Source organism: Dendrobates tinctorius, unplaced genomic scaffold (genome assembly GCF_039654945.1).
Source record: "Dendrobates tinctorius isolate UK_male_01 unplaced genomic scaffold, ASM3965494v1 ptg000113l, whole genome shotgun sequence".
Taxonomy (NCBI): Eukaryota; Metazoa; Chordata; class Amphibia; order Anura; family Dendrobatidae; genus Dendrobates; species Dendrobates tinctorius.
The window spans coordinates 10931125-10947693 of NW_027361781.1; positions in this window are offsets into that span (position 1 = coordinate 10931125).

Below are 16569 nucleotides of genomic sequence, written 5' to 3' on the forward strand. Positions count from 1 at the left end.
ACACATGTTCCTGTGTTACTGGGATTCTGTAATGTCAGCAGATCCCCTGATGTGTGTCTGCCACTGTCTCCTGCTCTGTCCACATTCCCACCACTTGCAGTGGGAAGGTGGACAGCGCAGGAGACAGTGGCGGACACACATTGGGGGATCTGCTGACGTAACAGAACCCCAGTAACACCGGAACACGTGTGGAATGCGTGGACGGCAACTGTGAGCAGGAACTGGCGGTGTTGGAGGTCAGGGGAAATACTAGAGACAGAGTGGAGACAGAGGCCAAATCAGAGAATGTTTAAATCTGAAGTAGCTAAAATTTGGAGGCAGCAGCAGTTTGCCCTCCACACAGCAGGGGATCAGCTGACGTTACCGAACCCCACTTTCACATGAACGAGTGTGTTTTTCTGTGTGGACAGCACTTCCGAGCACCAACTGGCGTTGTCGGAGCCCAGGGAAAATGAGGTAGTAGGCCGAGGCCTACTTGGAGCCAGGTGTAAATCTGAGGTTGATTGACTGTGGAGGGAGCAGGACACTTTGCCATACACACAGCAGGGGATCAGCTGACGTTACCGAACCCCACTTACACATGAGCGAGTGTTTTGTCTGTGCGGACAGCACTTCTGAGCACCAACTGGCGGTGTCGGAGCCCAGGGAAAATCAGGTAGTAGGCCGAGGCCTACTTGGTGGCAGTTTGCGATTGTTTCTAGACTGCTACCAACTGTCAACGTACTCCAATTAGGCCTCTGTCTTCACTCTGTTTCGAGTATTTCCTCTGGCTTCCAACCATGCCAGTCGCTGCTCTGAAATGCCGTCTGCACAACCCACACTTGTTCCTGTGTTACTGGGGTTCTGTAACAGCAGCTTCTCCCTAGAGGTGAGTCAGGCAATGTCTCCTGCTCTGTCCACATTTCCACTACAAGTAGTGGGAATGTAGACAAAGCAGGAGACATTGCCGTGCTCAACTCTGGAGATGAGCAGATGTTACAGGACCCAGGTACCACAGGAACAAGTGTGGATTGTGCAGACGGCACTTGAGAGCAGAAACAGGCATTGTTGTAGGTCGGAGGAAATACTCAAAACAGAGTGGAGACAGAGGGCAAATCAGAGAACATATTAAATCAGAGGTAGTCAGAAGTTGTAGGCAGCAGGAGAGTTTGCCTTTCACACAGCAGGGGATCAGCTGACGTTACCGAACCCCACTTACACATGAGCGAGTGTTTTGTCTGTGCGGACAGCACTTCCGAGCACCAACTGGCGTTGTCGGAGCCCAGGGAAAATGAGGTAGTAGGCCGAGGCCTACTTGGAGCCAGGTGTAAATCTGAGGTTGTTTGACTGTGGAGGGAGCAGGACACTTTGCCATACACACAGCAGGGGATCAGCTGACGTTACCGAACCCCACTTACACATGAGCGAGTGTTTTGCCTGTGCGGACAGCACTTCTGAGCACCAACTGGTGGTGTCGGAGCCCAGGGAAAATCAGGTAGTAGGCCGAGGCCTACTTGGTGGCAGTTTGCGATTGTGTCTAGACTACTACTAACTGTCAACGTACTCCAATTAGGCCTCTGTCTTCACTCTGTTTCGAGTATTTCCGCTGGCTTCCAACCATGCCAGTTGCTGCTCTGAAATGCCGTCTGCACAACCCACACTTGTTCCTGTGTTACTGGGGTTCTGTAACAGCAGCTTCTCCCTAGTGGTGAGTCAGGCAATGTCTCCTGCTCTGTCCACATTTCCACTACAAGTAGTGGGAATGTAGACAAAGCAGGAGACATTGCCGTGCTCAACTCTGGAGATGAGCAGATGTTACAGGACCCAGGTACCACAGGAACAAGTGTGGATTGTGCAGACGGCACTTGAGAGCAGAAATAGGCGGTGTTGTAGGCCGGAGGAAATACTCAAAACAGAGTGGAGACAGAGGGCAAATCAGAGAACATATTAAATCAGAGGTAGTCAGAAGTTGTAGGCAGCAGGAGAGTTTGCCGTACACACAGCAGGGGATCAGCTGACGTTACCGAACCCCACTTACACATGAGCGAGTGTTTTGTCTGTGCGGACAGCACTTCTGAGCAACAACGGGCGTTGCTGTAGCCCAGGAAATAAAGTTCAGGTCATAGAAACATGAACACAACAGGATACCTGGATCCTGTTGCCAGCCAATTATTTATTCTGGAAGAGGACTGGCAAATTCAGGTGAGATCCAGGCCTTGTTCACTTTCACAAAAGTAAGCCGGTCAACATTATCGGCGGATAGTCGCGTGCGACGGTCTGTTACCATACCACCTGCAGCACTAAAGACACCGATAATACACCGATAATACACTGGCAGCAGGGCAAGCCAGCACCTCCAATGCATACTGGCTAAGCTCTGGCCATGTATCCAGCTTAGAGACCCAATACTTGAACGAGGAAGAGCCGTCTGGGAGAACACTAACAGGGCACGACAAGTAGTCTGTCACCATCTGACGGAAACGTTGCCTCCTGCTGACTGGAGCCGTCTGTGATGGTGTAGCCGTTTGTGGCGGTCCCACAAAACTTTTCCACATTTGGGCCATACTGGCCTTGCCTTGTCCTGCGGCACTGCCTCTGCTACCTCTTTGTGCAGAGCTTCCTCCACTGCCTCTACCCACATGGCTGCTTTGAAAAGCACTACCAGCAACACTTGTGGGGGGAATGGAGAACATGATGGCCTGCACAAGTGTTTCTTGGTACTCCTGCATTTTTTGCTCCCGGTTCAACTGTGGTATGAGGCTTTGTAAGTTGTCCCGGTAGCGAGGATCTAGGAGGGTGTACACCCAATAATCAGCCGTGTGAAGAATGTTGGCGATGCGGCGGTCATTTAACAAGCACTGCAGCATGAAATCAACCATGTGCTGCAGACTGCCAACTGGACCGGAAACGCTGTCCCCAGGTTGAGGCAGCATCTCTGCCTGCTCAGCATCACCCCACCCTCGCTGTACACACTGACTACTAGAACCTTGTGTACCTCCCTCCTCTGGAGAGATGTGTTCCTCCTCCTCCATTGACTCCTCATCATCCTCCTCACTAAGTTTCCCCTGCCTGGGCCTTTTTGTGGAAGCACGTTGCGCAGACTTGCCAGAAGCAGATGGCATTTCTGACTGCTCATCCTCGACCTCTTCAAAAACCTCCTCACTTAGTGCTTGTAAGGTTTTTGAAGCAGACAGATGAGGGGGACAGTCATGCTGATTAGTGCATCATCTGCACTGGCCATCCGCGTGGAGTCATCGAAGGCACGCAAAACTTGGCAGATGTCCCTCATAGTGGCCCACTCAGTGGTGGTGAAGTGTGTCCGGCGCACAGTGCGACTTGTTTGCGCCTGATGCAGCTGGTACTCCATTACTGCTGCCTGCTGCTCACACAACCGCTCCAACATATGTAACGTTGAATTCCACCTGGTGGGGAGGTCACATATGATGCGATGTTCTGGCAGGCGGAATCGGCATTGCAGAGATGCAATGCGCGATCTTGCCATGCTGGAACGCCGCAAGTGAGCACACTCTAGGCGAACCTTGTGCAGCAGTGCATCAAGATCCGGATAGTCCCTCAGAAAGCTCTACACGACCAAATTGAGCACGTGGGCCAGACATGGTATGTGAGTGAGGTTGCCTAGGCCCAGAGCTGCCACTAGATTTCGGCCATTGTCACTCACTACCAAACCTGGCTGGAGATTCGCTGGCACAAACCACACATCGCTCTCCTGCTTGATGGCATTCCAGAGCTCCTGTGCTGTGTGGCTCCGATTCCCCAAAGAAATTAATTTAAGGATGGCCTGTTGACATTTGGCCACACCTGTGCTCTTATCTGGCCTAACAGGCTCACGCAGTGCTGATTCCGAGGAACTAGAGTAGGAGGAGGACTCAATATGTACAGACTGCATTCCTGCAATCCTTGGAGTTGGCAGAATACGTACAGAGCCACTCTCCAGATCTGTACCCGGCTCCACAGCATTGACCCAATGGGCAGTGAGGGAAAGGTATCGTCCCTGTCCATGGCTACTGGTCCACGCATCGGTGGTCAGGTGGACCTTGCTACTGACGGCATTTAGTAGCGCATTTTTAATTTTTCCCTCCACATGCTTTTGCAGGGCAGGAACAGCTTGCCTGCTGAAATAAAAGCGGCTGGGCACATTGTATTGTGGAACTGCCAATGACATAAAGTTCCGGAATGTGTCAGTCTCCACCAGCCTGAATGACAGCATCTCAAGGGCCAGTAGTTTGGCAATGCCGGCATTCAGAGCCAGTGCTCGGGGATGGTTTGCCGATGGCCGCTTTTTCTCCCATGCCTGTGCTACCGATTGCTGGTGAGTGGCCTGGGAGGGTGCTGATGACTGCGAACGTGGTTCAGTGGGTGGAATTTCACTGGGTCTCTGGACAGCTGGTTCTTCCATGGCGTTCCAGTGAGGAAGCCGAACCAGCTGTGTGTGAGCTGGAGAAAGAGGCCCCAACACGAGCTGAAAAGGTGGTAGGTGCTGCTGAAGGTTGGCCTACATCTTCAGTGTGTCTGTGTAACTCCACCTCGTGCATGGTACGCACATGTTTCCACATATTTGTGGTATTGAGGTTGCTCACATTTTTCCCTCGTTTCACTTTCTGATGACACAGCTTGCATTTGACAAAGCAAATGTCATCTGCAACTGTGTCAAAAAAAGACCACGCACTGCAAGTCCTGGGAGAGCCCGTTTTGTGTTTTGGAAGAGGATTGCTCCTCACGGGTGCCAAAGTGGAGGCTACAGGCAACCAAGTCTGCCCCCGCCCTCTCCCTCCTCTTTTGGCCGTTCGGGGAATCTCTTCCTCAGAGCTGCTCCCACCACCTTCCTGTGGCTGACGCCATGATGGGTCAAGGACCTCATCATCTCCACTCCCCTCTTCAAGCATCGGCTGGTCCTGGGTTGTCTCGCCAGCACCGTACGCACCAGAAATTGGCAACTGAGTCTCATCATTATCTGATGCATACTGAGGTGTGCTGACCATAGGCACTGGCCCACCCGCCTCTTCAGATTCAGAGGGACAAAGCAGTTGCGCATCACTGCATACTCCCTCTTCTTCACGCTCTAGAATGCTGCTTGGCTGGCCACCTCTTTCCAAGCCAACAGATTCTGAGAACAGAAGTAAAGATTGAGATGGCTCCTGTCCAGGGCTCTCAGACTGCCTGGGCAATTTGGCAGGTGGTGAAGAGACAGATGGTTGCTCTTCAGTGCTCTGGCCTTGGGAGGATGCGGAAGTCATTGAAGTGGATGCGTTAGCTGCCATCCATCCGACAACGGCTTCAATTTGTTCTTCACGCAGCAGTGGGGTACGGCGAGGTCCTACAAAGCTGCGCATGAAGGACTGTTGCCTGGTAAAAGTGGGGGATGCTGGGTCACTGGTGGCCGCAGCAGATACCGAATCCCCACGTCCTCTCCCTGCTGAATCCCCCCGTCCTCTCCCTGCTGAAACTCCACGGCCACGACCACGTGCCTTACTCCCTGCCTTCTTCATCTTGGTAGACTGATAAAGATAGGCAGAAAAGTAAAAAAGGGGTGGCTTAGTGTTCTTATTCCTGAACACCTGCTAACCAGTATAAGAAACACTAATTTGGCTAAGAGTGTGTGTAACAAACTCAAATGTAATACTATAAGGGTTCTCAAGTAAACTCATATATATATCCCCTAAAATGATACTTTATTGTTTAAAAACCACGACTGTGGTATACACCAAAAAAAACGTGACAGAAAATGAGAAAAAAATCAAAAAAAAAAGTGTTCAAGCAAAGCCCATACTAAGGTGACACCTTGGAATCCCTCGTCCGTAACTGAGCTGTATCCTGCCTGACCGCGGAGGTTGGCACCCTAGGGGGGAACGTTATGGCGCCCCCGCTCAACGATGGCTGTCCCTAGGGGCCCTGATAAACCCTACAGCCACTAGTGGTCCCTTCTACCCAATATATATATAAGGGAACCCCTGCTTCTAGACAGAGACCAACTGATCTATAGAGGACCCTGTGTCCCAAAGAAAGAGGTTAAAAACGGATTAGAACACACGGCATAAGGTGGTCATATTCGATAATGTCCCACAAAGACCAACACCGTGAGACATAATAATTTGATAAAACGATTAGAATAGTGCCTCAGTCTCATGTGCAAAAGATCTATTGATATAGAAAAAAGAGGCACATATTCTATTGAATTACTGATAAGCCATAACCCAAAAATCGGCCATCAACAATATCCCATTGTTGTAAATATACAATAAACGCAGAACTGCCACAGCGATACTCATCTGCGTTTGTCGCCACCTGCCATTAATTAGTTAACGCCTCAACGCGTTTCGCCTTATTAGGCTCATCAGGAGGCCTGATGCTGCGATATCTTGTGTCCCATGAAGGTGCAAATAGCTATTTGGCCTAGACAACTAATGTGGCCTAGACCACTGTAAAGTGGAGTGTTTGGTGAACTTTATTTCCTTTTTTTTTTTGGGTGGGGGGAAAGGAAAGGATGTGACCAAAGTTTGAAAGCTATAGTATCACAAACTTTTTGGAGCGATTACAATGCAGGAAGCTAACCTACAATGCAATTGATGAGGCTCCAAAAAATAGGGTGATACTAGCCTGGCTGGCCCTGAAGGGAACAAGCCAGCAAAAAGGCTCCACTATCTAATCCTATATAGTGTTTGCAACCAACCAATGACAATGGATGCGGTTGGAAGCACACTAATATAGGAGCAAAAATCTGGCTAAATTTGCTGCAAAAAAAGGACTATGTATGAGGCAGTGACGCACGCTGAGCGGACTACAACCAGCGGTGGCTGTAGAACACACTGCAATGTGAGCTGCACTCACACACAGAGAGACCTATCAGACAGCCAAAAACAGTGCAGAGAAATGGGCTATAGCACTGAAAGGCTGCTGAAAGGCTCCGCTGTCCACTCCTTTAGTGTTTGCAACCAAAGTATATGGATACGTATGGAAGCACACTATACAGGAGAAAAAAAAAGCAGCAATAAAAGAAAAATGTGTATGAGGCAGAGACACACGCTGGCCGGCCTACAAGCAGACGTGCCTGCAGGATACACTACACAGCGTGGGTCTGCACTCACACAGCCCTTGCAGACAGCTGTGAAAACAGCGCTGCTAGGGAAAAGCAAGCTACAGTGGTGGTTTATGTAGCCTGGATAAAGCACAATATTGTTTTTAGAATCGCTATTTCTAACTGTCCCTCACAGTCTTCAACAGCAGCCTGTCCCTAACTGAATTCACAGCAGAGTGACCAGAAATGGCGGCTGCAGCGCTTTTTATAGTGCATCATGACATCATTTCAGCAGCCAATCACAGCCATGCCAGTAGTTAACATGCCTACATGCCTAACAGGATATGCCCACACTTCTGAGGATCCCCATTGGCTGAATCAAATCGAGCAGGCTCCTAGCATTATGGGAACTTCCGATTCCGGTATTCGATATGAAAAAAAGTATCGGAACTAAGTATCGGAATTCCGATACAGCTAATATCGGCCGATACCCGATACTTGCAGTATCGGAATGCTCAACACTAGAGTTGAGCGACTTTTGCTTTTTTAGGGTCGCGTTTCGTTTCGTGAAACCCGACTTTTCCAAAAGTTGGGTCGAGCAAGATCGTCCGATTATAGGGAAAAGTCGGGGTCGTCCCGAAACACGAAACCCAATGTAAGTCAATGGGGAATAAAAGTCGGCAGTGAGAGGAGGACAGGAAACACACCTACAGTGCCCATTTGAATGCCAAAAGCATCAATTCTTCTTACTTAAGCTTGTCAACCTTAATTAACTTCATAATACAAGTTACGCACTGAAAAATGGGGGTTATTTGGCTAAATTTGTCGGGGGGGAGGGCTGGCTGCAGGTTTTCATGTGCCCTGGGCGAAAGAGCACCCCTTTAACACATACCACAACTCATCATGCTCCCATACGGCAGAGAAATAGCGGTATAGTACAATGAAAAATACCTCACTTTTTACATCTCATGACGAGGCCCATCTATTTCTCCATACAAAATCATTGGTCCCATATAATGTTTGAAACAGTATATGATGAGCTCCACATAATGCTACAGTATATGTTGGTCCCCATGGATGAAGCTCCACTGTCTTATTGGCCCAAATAATGCTCCAAACATAATGGGCCCCATTTCTAATGCTCTAGTGTATAATGGGCCCTGTAAATGCTGCTCCAGTGTCTGATGTCCACCTTTGGAATGTTCCAGTGTATGGTGGGCCCCATCTATCATTCTCCAGAGTATAGTGCTCCCCAAAAATTGCTGTCCCAACATAGAAAACAATCAAATAAGTCTCCTCGCTAGTAATCCCTGTACTTGTCTGGATAGGTGCTGTAGCTTGCTTAACAGCTCGCCAGCCGTTCTCACGCCCAGTATGGATTGCACGTGATTGCACAAAGGTTAGAAAGGGTACCGTATCCCTGGATAACATGTATGGATAGCGTACACATTCAAAATATATGTCTATACAGCATGAGGCAGGCTCAGACGGTGTTAGGCCCAGTATGGATTGCACGTCATTGCACAAAGGTTAGAAGGGGTACCGTATCCCCGGATAACATGTATGGATAGCGTACACATTCAAAATATATGTCTATACAGCATGAGGCAGGCTCAGATGGTGTTAGGCCCAGTATGGATTGCACATCATTGCACAAAGGTTAGAAGGGGTACCGTATCCCCGGATAACATGTATGGATAGCGTACACATTCAAAATATATGTCAATACAGCATGAGGCAGGCTCAGACGGTGTTAGGCCCAGTATGGATTGCACGTCATTGCACAAAGGTTAGAAAGGGTACCGTATCCCCGGATAACATGTATGGATAGCGTACACATTCAAAATATATGTCTATACAGCATGAGGCAGGCTCAGACGGTGTTAGGCCCAGTATGGATTGCACGTCATTGCACAAAGGTTAGAAGGGGTACCGTATCCCCGGATAACATGTATGGATAGCGTACACATTCAAAATATATGTCTATACAGCATGAGGCAGGCTCAGACGGTGTTAGGCCCAGTATGGATTGCACGTCATTGCACAAAGGTTAGAAGGGGTACCGTATCCCCGGATAACATGTATGGATAGCGTACACATTCAAAATATATGTCTATACAGCATGAGGCAGGCTCAGACGGTGTTAGGCCCAGTATGGATTTCACGTCATTGCACAAAGGTTAAAAAGGGTACCGTATCCCTGGATAACATGTATGGATAGCGTACACATTCAGAATATATGTCTATACAGCATGAGGCAGGCTCAGACGGTGTTAGGCCCAGTATGGATTGCACGTCATTGCACAAAGGTTAGAAAGGGTACCGTATCCCTGGATAACATGTATGGATAGCGTACACATTCAAAATATATGTCTATACAGCATGAGGCAGGCTCAGACGGTGTTAGGCCCAGTATGGATTGCACGTCATTGCACAAAGGTTAGAAGGGGTACCGTATCCCCGGATAACATGTATGGATAGCGTACACATTCAAAATATATGTCTATACAGCATGAGGCAGGCTCAGACGGTGTTAGGCCCAGTATGGATTGCACGTCATTGCACAAAGTTTAGAAGGGGTAACGTATCCCCGGATAACATGTATGGATAGCGTACACATTCAAAATATATGTCTATACATCAGGAGGCAGGCTCAGACGGTGTCAAGCACAGTATGGATTTGACGGCCCAGATTACACAGCGGAGGAGCAGGGAGAGGTAAAGATTGCAAATGCTGGGGCCCTGGCCAAGCAAGGGGGGCCCACTCGTGGGCGTCGGTACTGGCACTGGGCCCCTCATAGTACAGCGGTGTGTCTGACGGCGGGTGTGCACCACCACCGTCAGAGACACTTGATTGCACTATGAGGGACCCTGTGCCAGTGCCCGCGCCCAAGAGTCGGCCTACCCACCTGTCCAGGGCAACGGCACTCGTACGGTGTCGTGCGCTAGGTGGTGACCCCGGCCATGGGGGGGAGGCAGCACAGTTAGGGAGTTTTAGAAAGTGGCATATGTTGATGTTGGACATTCAACTGATGCAAAGGGCGAAAAAGGTGAAGTACCAGGAAGAGGTGGACCAAAGCAAGCCATTTTTCTGTCACCCTATGTGTCATCAGGGGAAGGTGGGACAAAATCCTTGGAAACCCATGAGTGGATCATTTTAATGAAGGTTAGATCATCCACATTTTGGGTTGACAGACGGGTCCTTTTTTCTGTCAGGATTGATCCAGCTGCACTGAAGACTCTTTCCGATAGCACACTTGCAGCTGGGCAAGCGAGCTCCTGTAAGGCATATTGGGCCAATTCAGGCCAGGTGTCCAGTTTAGCGGCCCAATAGTCAAAGGGGAATGACCTGTGTGGGAGAACATCGATATGGGAGGAAAAGTAGTTTGTAACCATAGTTGACAACTGCTGTCTCCTGTCACTTTCCATCGATGCAGTATTACCAGTTGTGTGAGCGGTATTTGAAAAATCAGTCCACAACATTGTCATGAAACCCCTGTCTCCAACGCCACTTCTGCTGTGTGCACCACGAACACCTCTGCCAAACTGCCCCCGGCCCGTACGGCTCGTGTGAGAACCATCACCGCTGCTGTGTGCTGGGAATGCCTCAAGCAACCGATTTACCAGAGTTGCTTGTTTATTAGCCAATATTAGGTCAAGGTTCTCCTGTGGCATGATGTTTTGTAATTTGCCTTTATAGCGTGGATCCAGGATGCTGGCCAACCAGTAGTCGTCATCGTTCATCATTTTGGCAATGCGGGGGTCCCTTTTTAGGATCCGCAAGGCATAATCTGACATGTGGGCCAATGTTCCCGGTGTCAATGATGCACTGCGAGTGCTGGGTGGAGGAGCACTTTCTGGCAAATCCACATCCCTCCAGTCACGCACAAACCCTGTACCAGACCTTGCCACGCCAACATTTTCACTTGCCCCACGAGATGCATCCTCCTCCCCTAAGTAATCATCCCCATCATCCTCCTCCTCCTCTTCTTCCTCCACCTCGTCCAGGAGAGGTCCCTGAGCAGACAATGGCTGAATGTCATCAAGGATTCCCTCCTCCTCTTCCTCCTCATCAACATTGGCTGCAGACGCCTGCTCCTTAAGGTGCGTCAAAGTTTGCATGAGCAGACGCATAAGTGGGATGCTCATGCTTAGGATGGCGTCGTCTGCGCTTACCAGCCATGTGCATTCCTCAAAACACTGAAGGACTTTACAAAGGTCTTTCAGCTTCGACCACTGCATGCCTGTCAACTCCATGTCTGCTCTCAAAGTGCCTGGCCGTGTATCCTCCCACAAATGCATTATGGCCTGCCTCTGCTCGCACAGCCGCTCCACCATGTGCAGGGTGGAGTTCCACCTTGTTGCAATGTCGATAATGAGGCGGTGGTTGGGAAGGTGGAGCAATCGCTGCAGCTTCTGCATACGAACGGAGTGTACAGGCGACCGGCGGATGTGCGCGCACAGTCTTCGCACCTTCTGGAGCAGGGCTGTTAACTCCGGATAATTTTTGAGGAAGCACTGCACCACCAGGTTCAAGGTGTGAGCCAAGCAAGGTATGTGGCTGAGTTTTGAAAGGGCTATGGCTGCCACAAAATTACGGCGGTTATCAATAACTACCTTGCCTGCCTCAAGATGTACACTGCCCAGCCATGACTCAGTTTGTCGCTTCAAGTACTCGGCCAGCACCTCGGCGGTGTGTCTGTCGCCCAAACACATCATCTGCAACACAGCCTGCTGACGCTTTCCACTAGCTGCTCGATAGGGGGACACATCGTGTGCAACAGTGGCAGCTGCAGATGGAGTGCTCGTACGACTGGGCTCTGTGGACGAGCTGTCGCTTCTGGAGGAGGAGGAGGAGGGTCGAACGCCTACAGCCAACTGTTTCCTAGACCATGGGCTAGGCAGCACTGTCCCACCACCGCTGTCCCCTGTGGACCCTGCATCCACCACATTAACCCAGTGCGCAGTGATGGACACGTAACGGCCCTGGCCATGTCGACTGGACCATGCATCAGTTGTGAGGTGCACCTTTCCGCTCACTGACTGCTTGAGTGCATGGACAATGCGGTCTTTCACGTGATGGTGGAGGGCTGAGATGGCTTTGCGAGAGAAGAAGTGGCGACTGGGTAGGTCATAGCGTGGTACTGCATAGGCCATGAGTTCGCGGAAAGCTGTGCTTTCCACCAACCGAAAGGGCATCATCTCAAACGAGATTAGTTTGGCAATGTGGGCGTTCAAACCCAGTGTACGCGGATGAGAGACTGAGTACTTTCTTGACCTACTCATAGTGTCTGGGAGGGTGAGCTGGACTTGAGAGCTGCATATGGTGGAAGTAGCGGTGGACAGGGCGGACTGAGAGAGGGTTGATGATGGTGATGGAGTTGGTGTTCTTTCTGATGGCCTAGAATCAGTCTTTCGTTGATATAACAGTGGGATTCCCTGACTGCTGTGGCCTTGCAACGACACCTCAACATTTGCTGCTGTGCTAACCGGTGTGCTTACAGTGGGGGAAACAATGTAGCGTTGCTGACTACCTTCGTTGTGATCAGTTGCACATGTGGCACTTGAGGTTTGGTGTTGTGTCCACGCTTGCAAGTGCATGCTGGTTAAATGTCTAAGCATGCAACTGGTATTCAAATTTTTCAGATTTTTCCCTCGGCTAAAGGTCTTTGCGCATTTCTTACAGATAACCTTGGCCTGATCATGAGGATTTTGTTCAAAAAACTGCCACACTGCACTCTTCCTACTTTGGCAGACATTTTGCGGCCTAGCACGCTGTGATCTTTTGACCCTCTGGACAAGTTGTCCAGCAACTCTTTTGATGTTTGGAACCTGTCTTTGGAGTGCACCGGGCCTGCCAGATAACAGTTGTTGCGATGTCGATGTCTGCTGTGGATGCTCCTCATCTGAGCTATTGGAAGCAGCACCCTCTTCCCCCAATGGATGCCAATCTGGGTCAACAACTGGGTCATCCATCACCTCCTCTTCTATGTCATGTGCACCTTTCTCTGTGTCACCGTGTATGGTGGTATAGTGTGCGGGAAGGGGCACCTGAGTCTCATCAGGGTCAAAATCTGGCTCTGTACACTGCGAGGACAATGTAGTGCTCTGAGTGAATGTACCAGCAGAATCATCCATCAGCGGCTGTGCATCAGTGCACTCCATGTCAGATTCATCTTGGCCTGGGTAATTCACCATTTGACTTGATAATCCAGGCATGGTATGTGAAAACAGCTCCATGGAGTAATCAGTAGTATGGCCTGCGTCATCCTTCAATCTTGGTTGGGGTGAAGGACACAAGGAAAGGTGTGGTTCATGAACATGAGCCTCCAATGACGACTCAGTGCTTTTACTTTTTACAACTGAAGAAGAGGAGGCGATAGAGCTGGAGGCTGAGTCAGCAATGTAAGACAAAACTTTTTCCTGATGCTCTGCCTTTAAAAGCGGTTTGCCAACTCCTAGAAAACTAAGCGTTCGAGGCCTTATGTAGACAGACGATGACGCAGGGTCAGCACCTCCTGCATTTGGTCCTATTTTGCTCTTGCCACTACCATCAGATCCACCACCAACACCATCATTACCAGCTGCCAACCCCCGCCCAATTCCACGGCCTCTTCCACCAGCCTTCCTCATTTTTGGTAGAAATGTAGACAAAATCCAACAAACTATATAGTAATGTAAAACAAGGTACAAGGTGTCTATAGGACAGGGGAGTTTTAGAATTTCTGCACACACTTGTGGACAGTGGACACTTGTGGATTGTGTGCGGCCCACTGATATCTGAGCGCTATGTGACACGCTCGATGGCACAGCTGCCTGTGACCAAAGTGACGAGAGGATAATGGAGATTTTGAATCTCTGCGTACACTTGTGGACAGTGGACACTTGTGGATTGTGTGCGGCCCACTGATATCTGAGCGCTATGTGACACGCTCGATGGCACAGCTGCCTGTGACCAAAGTGACGAGAGGATAATGGAGATTTTGAATCTCTGCGCACACTTGCGGACAGTGGACACTTGTGGATTGTGTGCGGCCCACTGATATCTGAGCGCTATGTGTCACGCTCGATGGCACAGCTGCCTGTGACCAAAGTGACGAGAGGATAATGGAGATTTTGAATCTCTGCGTACACTTGTGGACAGTGGACACTTGTGGATTGTGTGCGGCCCACTGATATCTGAGCGCTATGTGACACGCTCGATGGCACAGCTGCCTGTGACCAAAGTGACGAGAGGATAATGGAGATTTTGAATCTCTGCGTACACTTGTGGACAGTGGACACTTGTGGATTGTGTGCGGCCCACTGATATCTGAGCGCTATGTGACACGCTCGATGGCACAGCTGCCTGTGACCAAAGTGACGAGAGGATAATGGAGATTTTGTATCTCTGCGTACACTTGTGGACAGTGGACACTTGTGGATTGTGTGCGGCCCACTGATATCTGAGCGCTATGTGACACGCTCGATGGCACAGCTGCCTGTGACCAAAGTGACGAGAGGATAATGGAGATTTTGAATCTCTGCGTACACTTTTGGACACTGGACACTTGTGGATTGTGTGCGGCCCACTGATATCTGAGCGCTATGTGACACGCTCGATGGCACAGCTGCCTGTGACCAAATTGACGAGAGGATAATGGAGATTTTGAATCTCTGCGTACACTTTTGGACACTGGACACTTGTGGAATGTGTGCGGCCCACTGATATCTGAGCGCTATGTGACACGCTCGATGGCACAGCTGCCTGTGACCAAAGTGACGAGAGGATAATGGAGATTTTGAATCTCTGCGTACACTTGTGGACAGTGGACACTTGTGGATTGTGTGCGGCCCACTGATATCTGAGCGCTATGTGACACGCTCGATGGCACAGCTGCCTGTGACCAAAGTGACGAGAGGATAATGGAGATTTTGAATCTCTGCGTACACTTTTGGACACTGGACACTTGTGGATTGTGTGCGGCCCACTGATATCTGAGCGCTATGTGACACGCTCGATGGCACAGCTGCCTGTGACCAAAGTGACGAGAGGATAATGGAGATTTTGAATCTCTGCGTACACTTTTGGACACTGGACACTTGTGGATTGTGTGCGGCCCACTGATATCTGAGCGCTATGTGACACGCTCGATGGCACAGCTGCCTGTGACCAAAGTGACGAGAGGATAAGGGAGATTGGATTGCTTTTAAAAAAGCAGTTTGCGGAGCAGTGGGTAAACAGCAATGCCAGCGTGTCAGGAAGCCTTAGAAAGCAGCCCAACAACCAACACCACTGATACACCACAATATAGCCTCCCCTTGCACTGCACACACAGTGACTTGTGTGTTGTGCAGGCCAAATCGCTAGCAGCAGAAGCAGTTTTTTTGTCTTCTTCCCTGCCTAACGCTCTCCCTACAGAATCAGCAGCAACCTCTCCCTATACTAAGATCGGCAGAAGTAAGATGGCGGTCGGCGTGCACGCCCTTTTATACCCCCTGTGACGCCCACCAAAGCAAGCCAATCACTTGCATGCCCTTCTGAAAGATGGTGGTGACCCGTGCCTATGTCATCATGTTGCCCACAGTGTCCGTGGATCCTGATTGGCTGAAAAAGAGCGCAAAACAAACTTTTGAAACGCGACTTTGGCGCGTAAGTCGCCGACCTCGTGGCCGACCTCATCCTAGGGTCGGGTTTCGTTTCATGAAACCCGACTTTGCCAAAAGTCGGCGACTTTTGAATTTTTTCGACCCGTTTCGCTCAACTCTACTCAACACTACTTATAAAGCAAAGAGCACAGCTCCATGTCAATTCCATCAGTCACCGACCTACCACGAGGGAAAGACAGATGATGAATGAGCCTGAACTTATGCTGCTGTTTCTTAGGCACTACACCCATGGCTGAGACTACCAAATCATCAAACGGAGGATCCCTAAAAGGAACAGACATCCTTCCCAACTAGTGTTGAGCATTCCGATACGGCAAATATCGGATACCGGAATCGGAAGTTCCCATAATGCAATGAGCCACTGTTGTGGCTGTGATTGGCTGCTGAAATGATGTCATCATGATGTGCGGTCTGTGCGCATCATGATGCGCTGTCTGTGCGGGCCTGCTGGGGGTCTGTGCGGGCCTGCCAGAGAGCTGTACGGGCCTGCCGGGGGTCTGTGCTGGCTGCCGGGGGTCTGTGCGGACTGCCGGGGTCTGTGCGGGCCTGCCGGGGGTCTGTGCGGGCCTGCCGGGGGTCTATGTGGGCTGCCAGGGGTCTTTGTGTCTGTGTGCAGGCATCATCCCATGGGACTCCCCTAGAGAGCGGTCGCATCAGCTAATGCTGCCGTTCTCCACGGGAGATCGTCGTGGGACACTCGTGGATTTCTGCGGATCAGGGAGTATATCGCTTGTTTGTTATTTCCATATTTTTTATAGATGACACTGGCTTCTGGGAACAAAGTGACAAGTGATGGTGAGTATGTACTCTATGTTATATGTACTGTATGTCTGTGTGTATGTATTGTATGAATGTATGAATGTATTGTGTGTAGTATGTATGTTTTATGTCTGTAGTATGTATGCAGT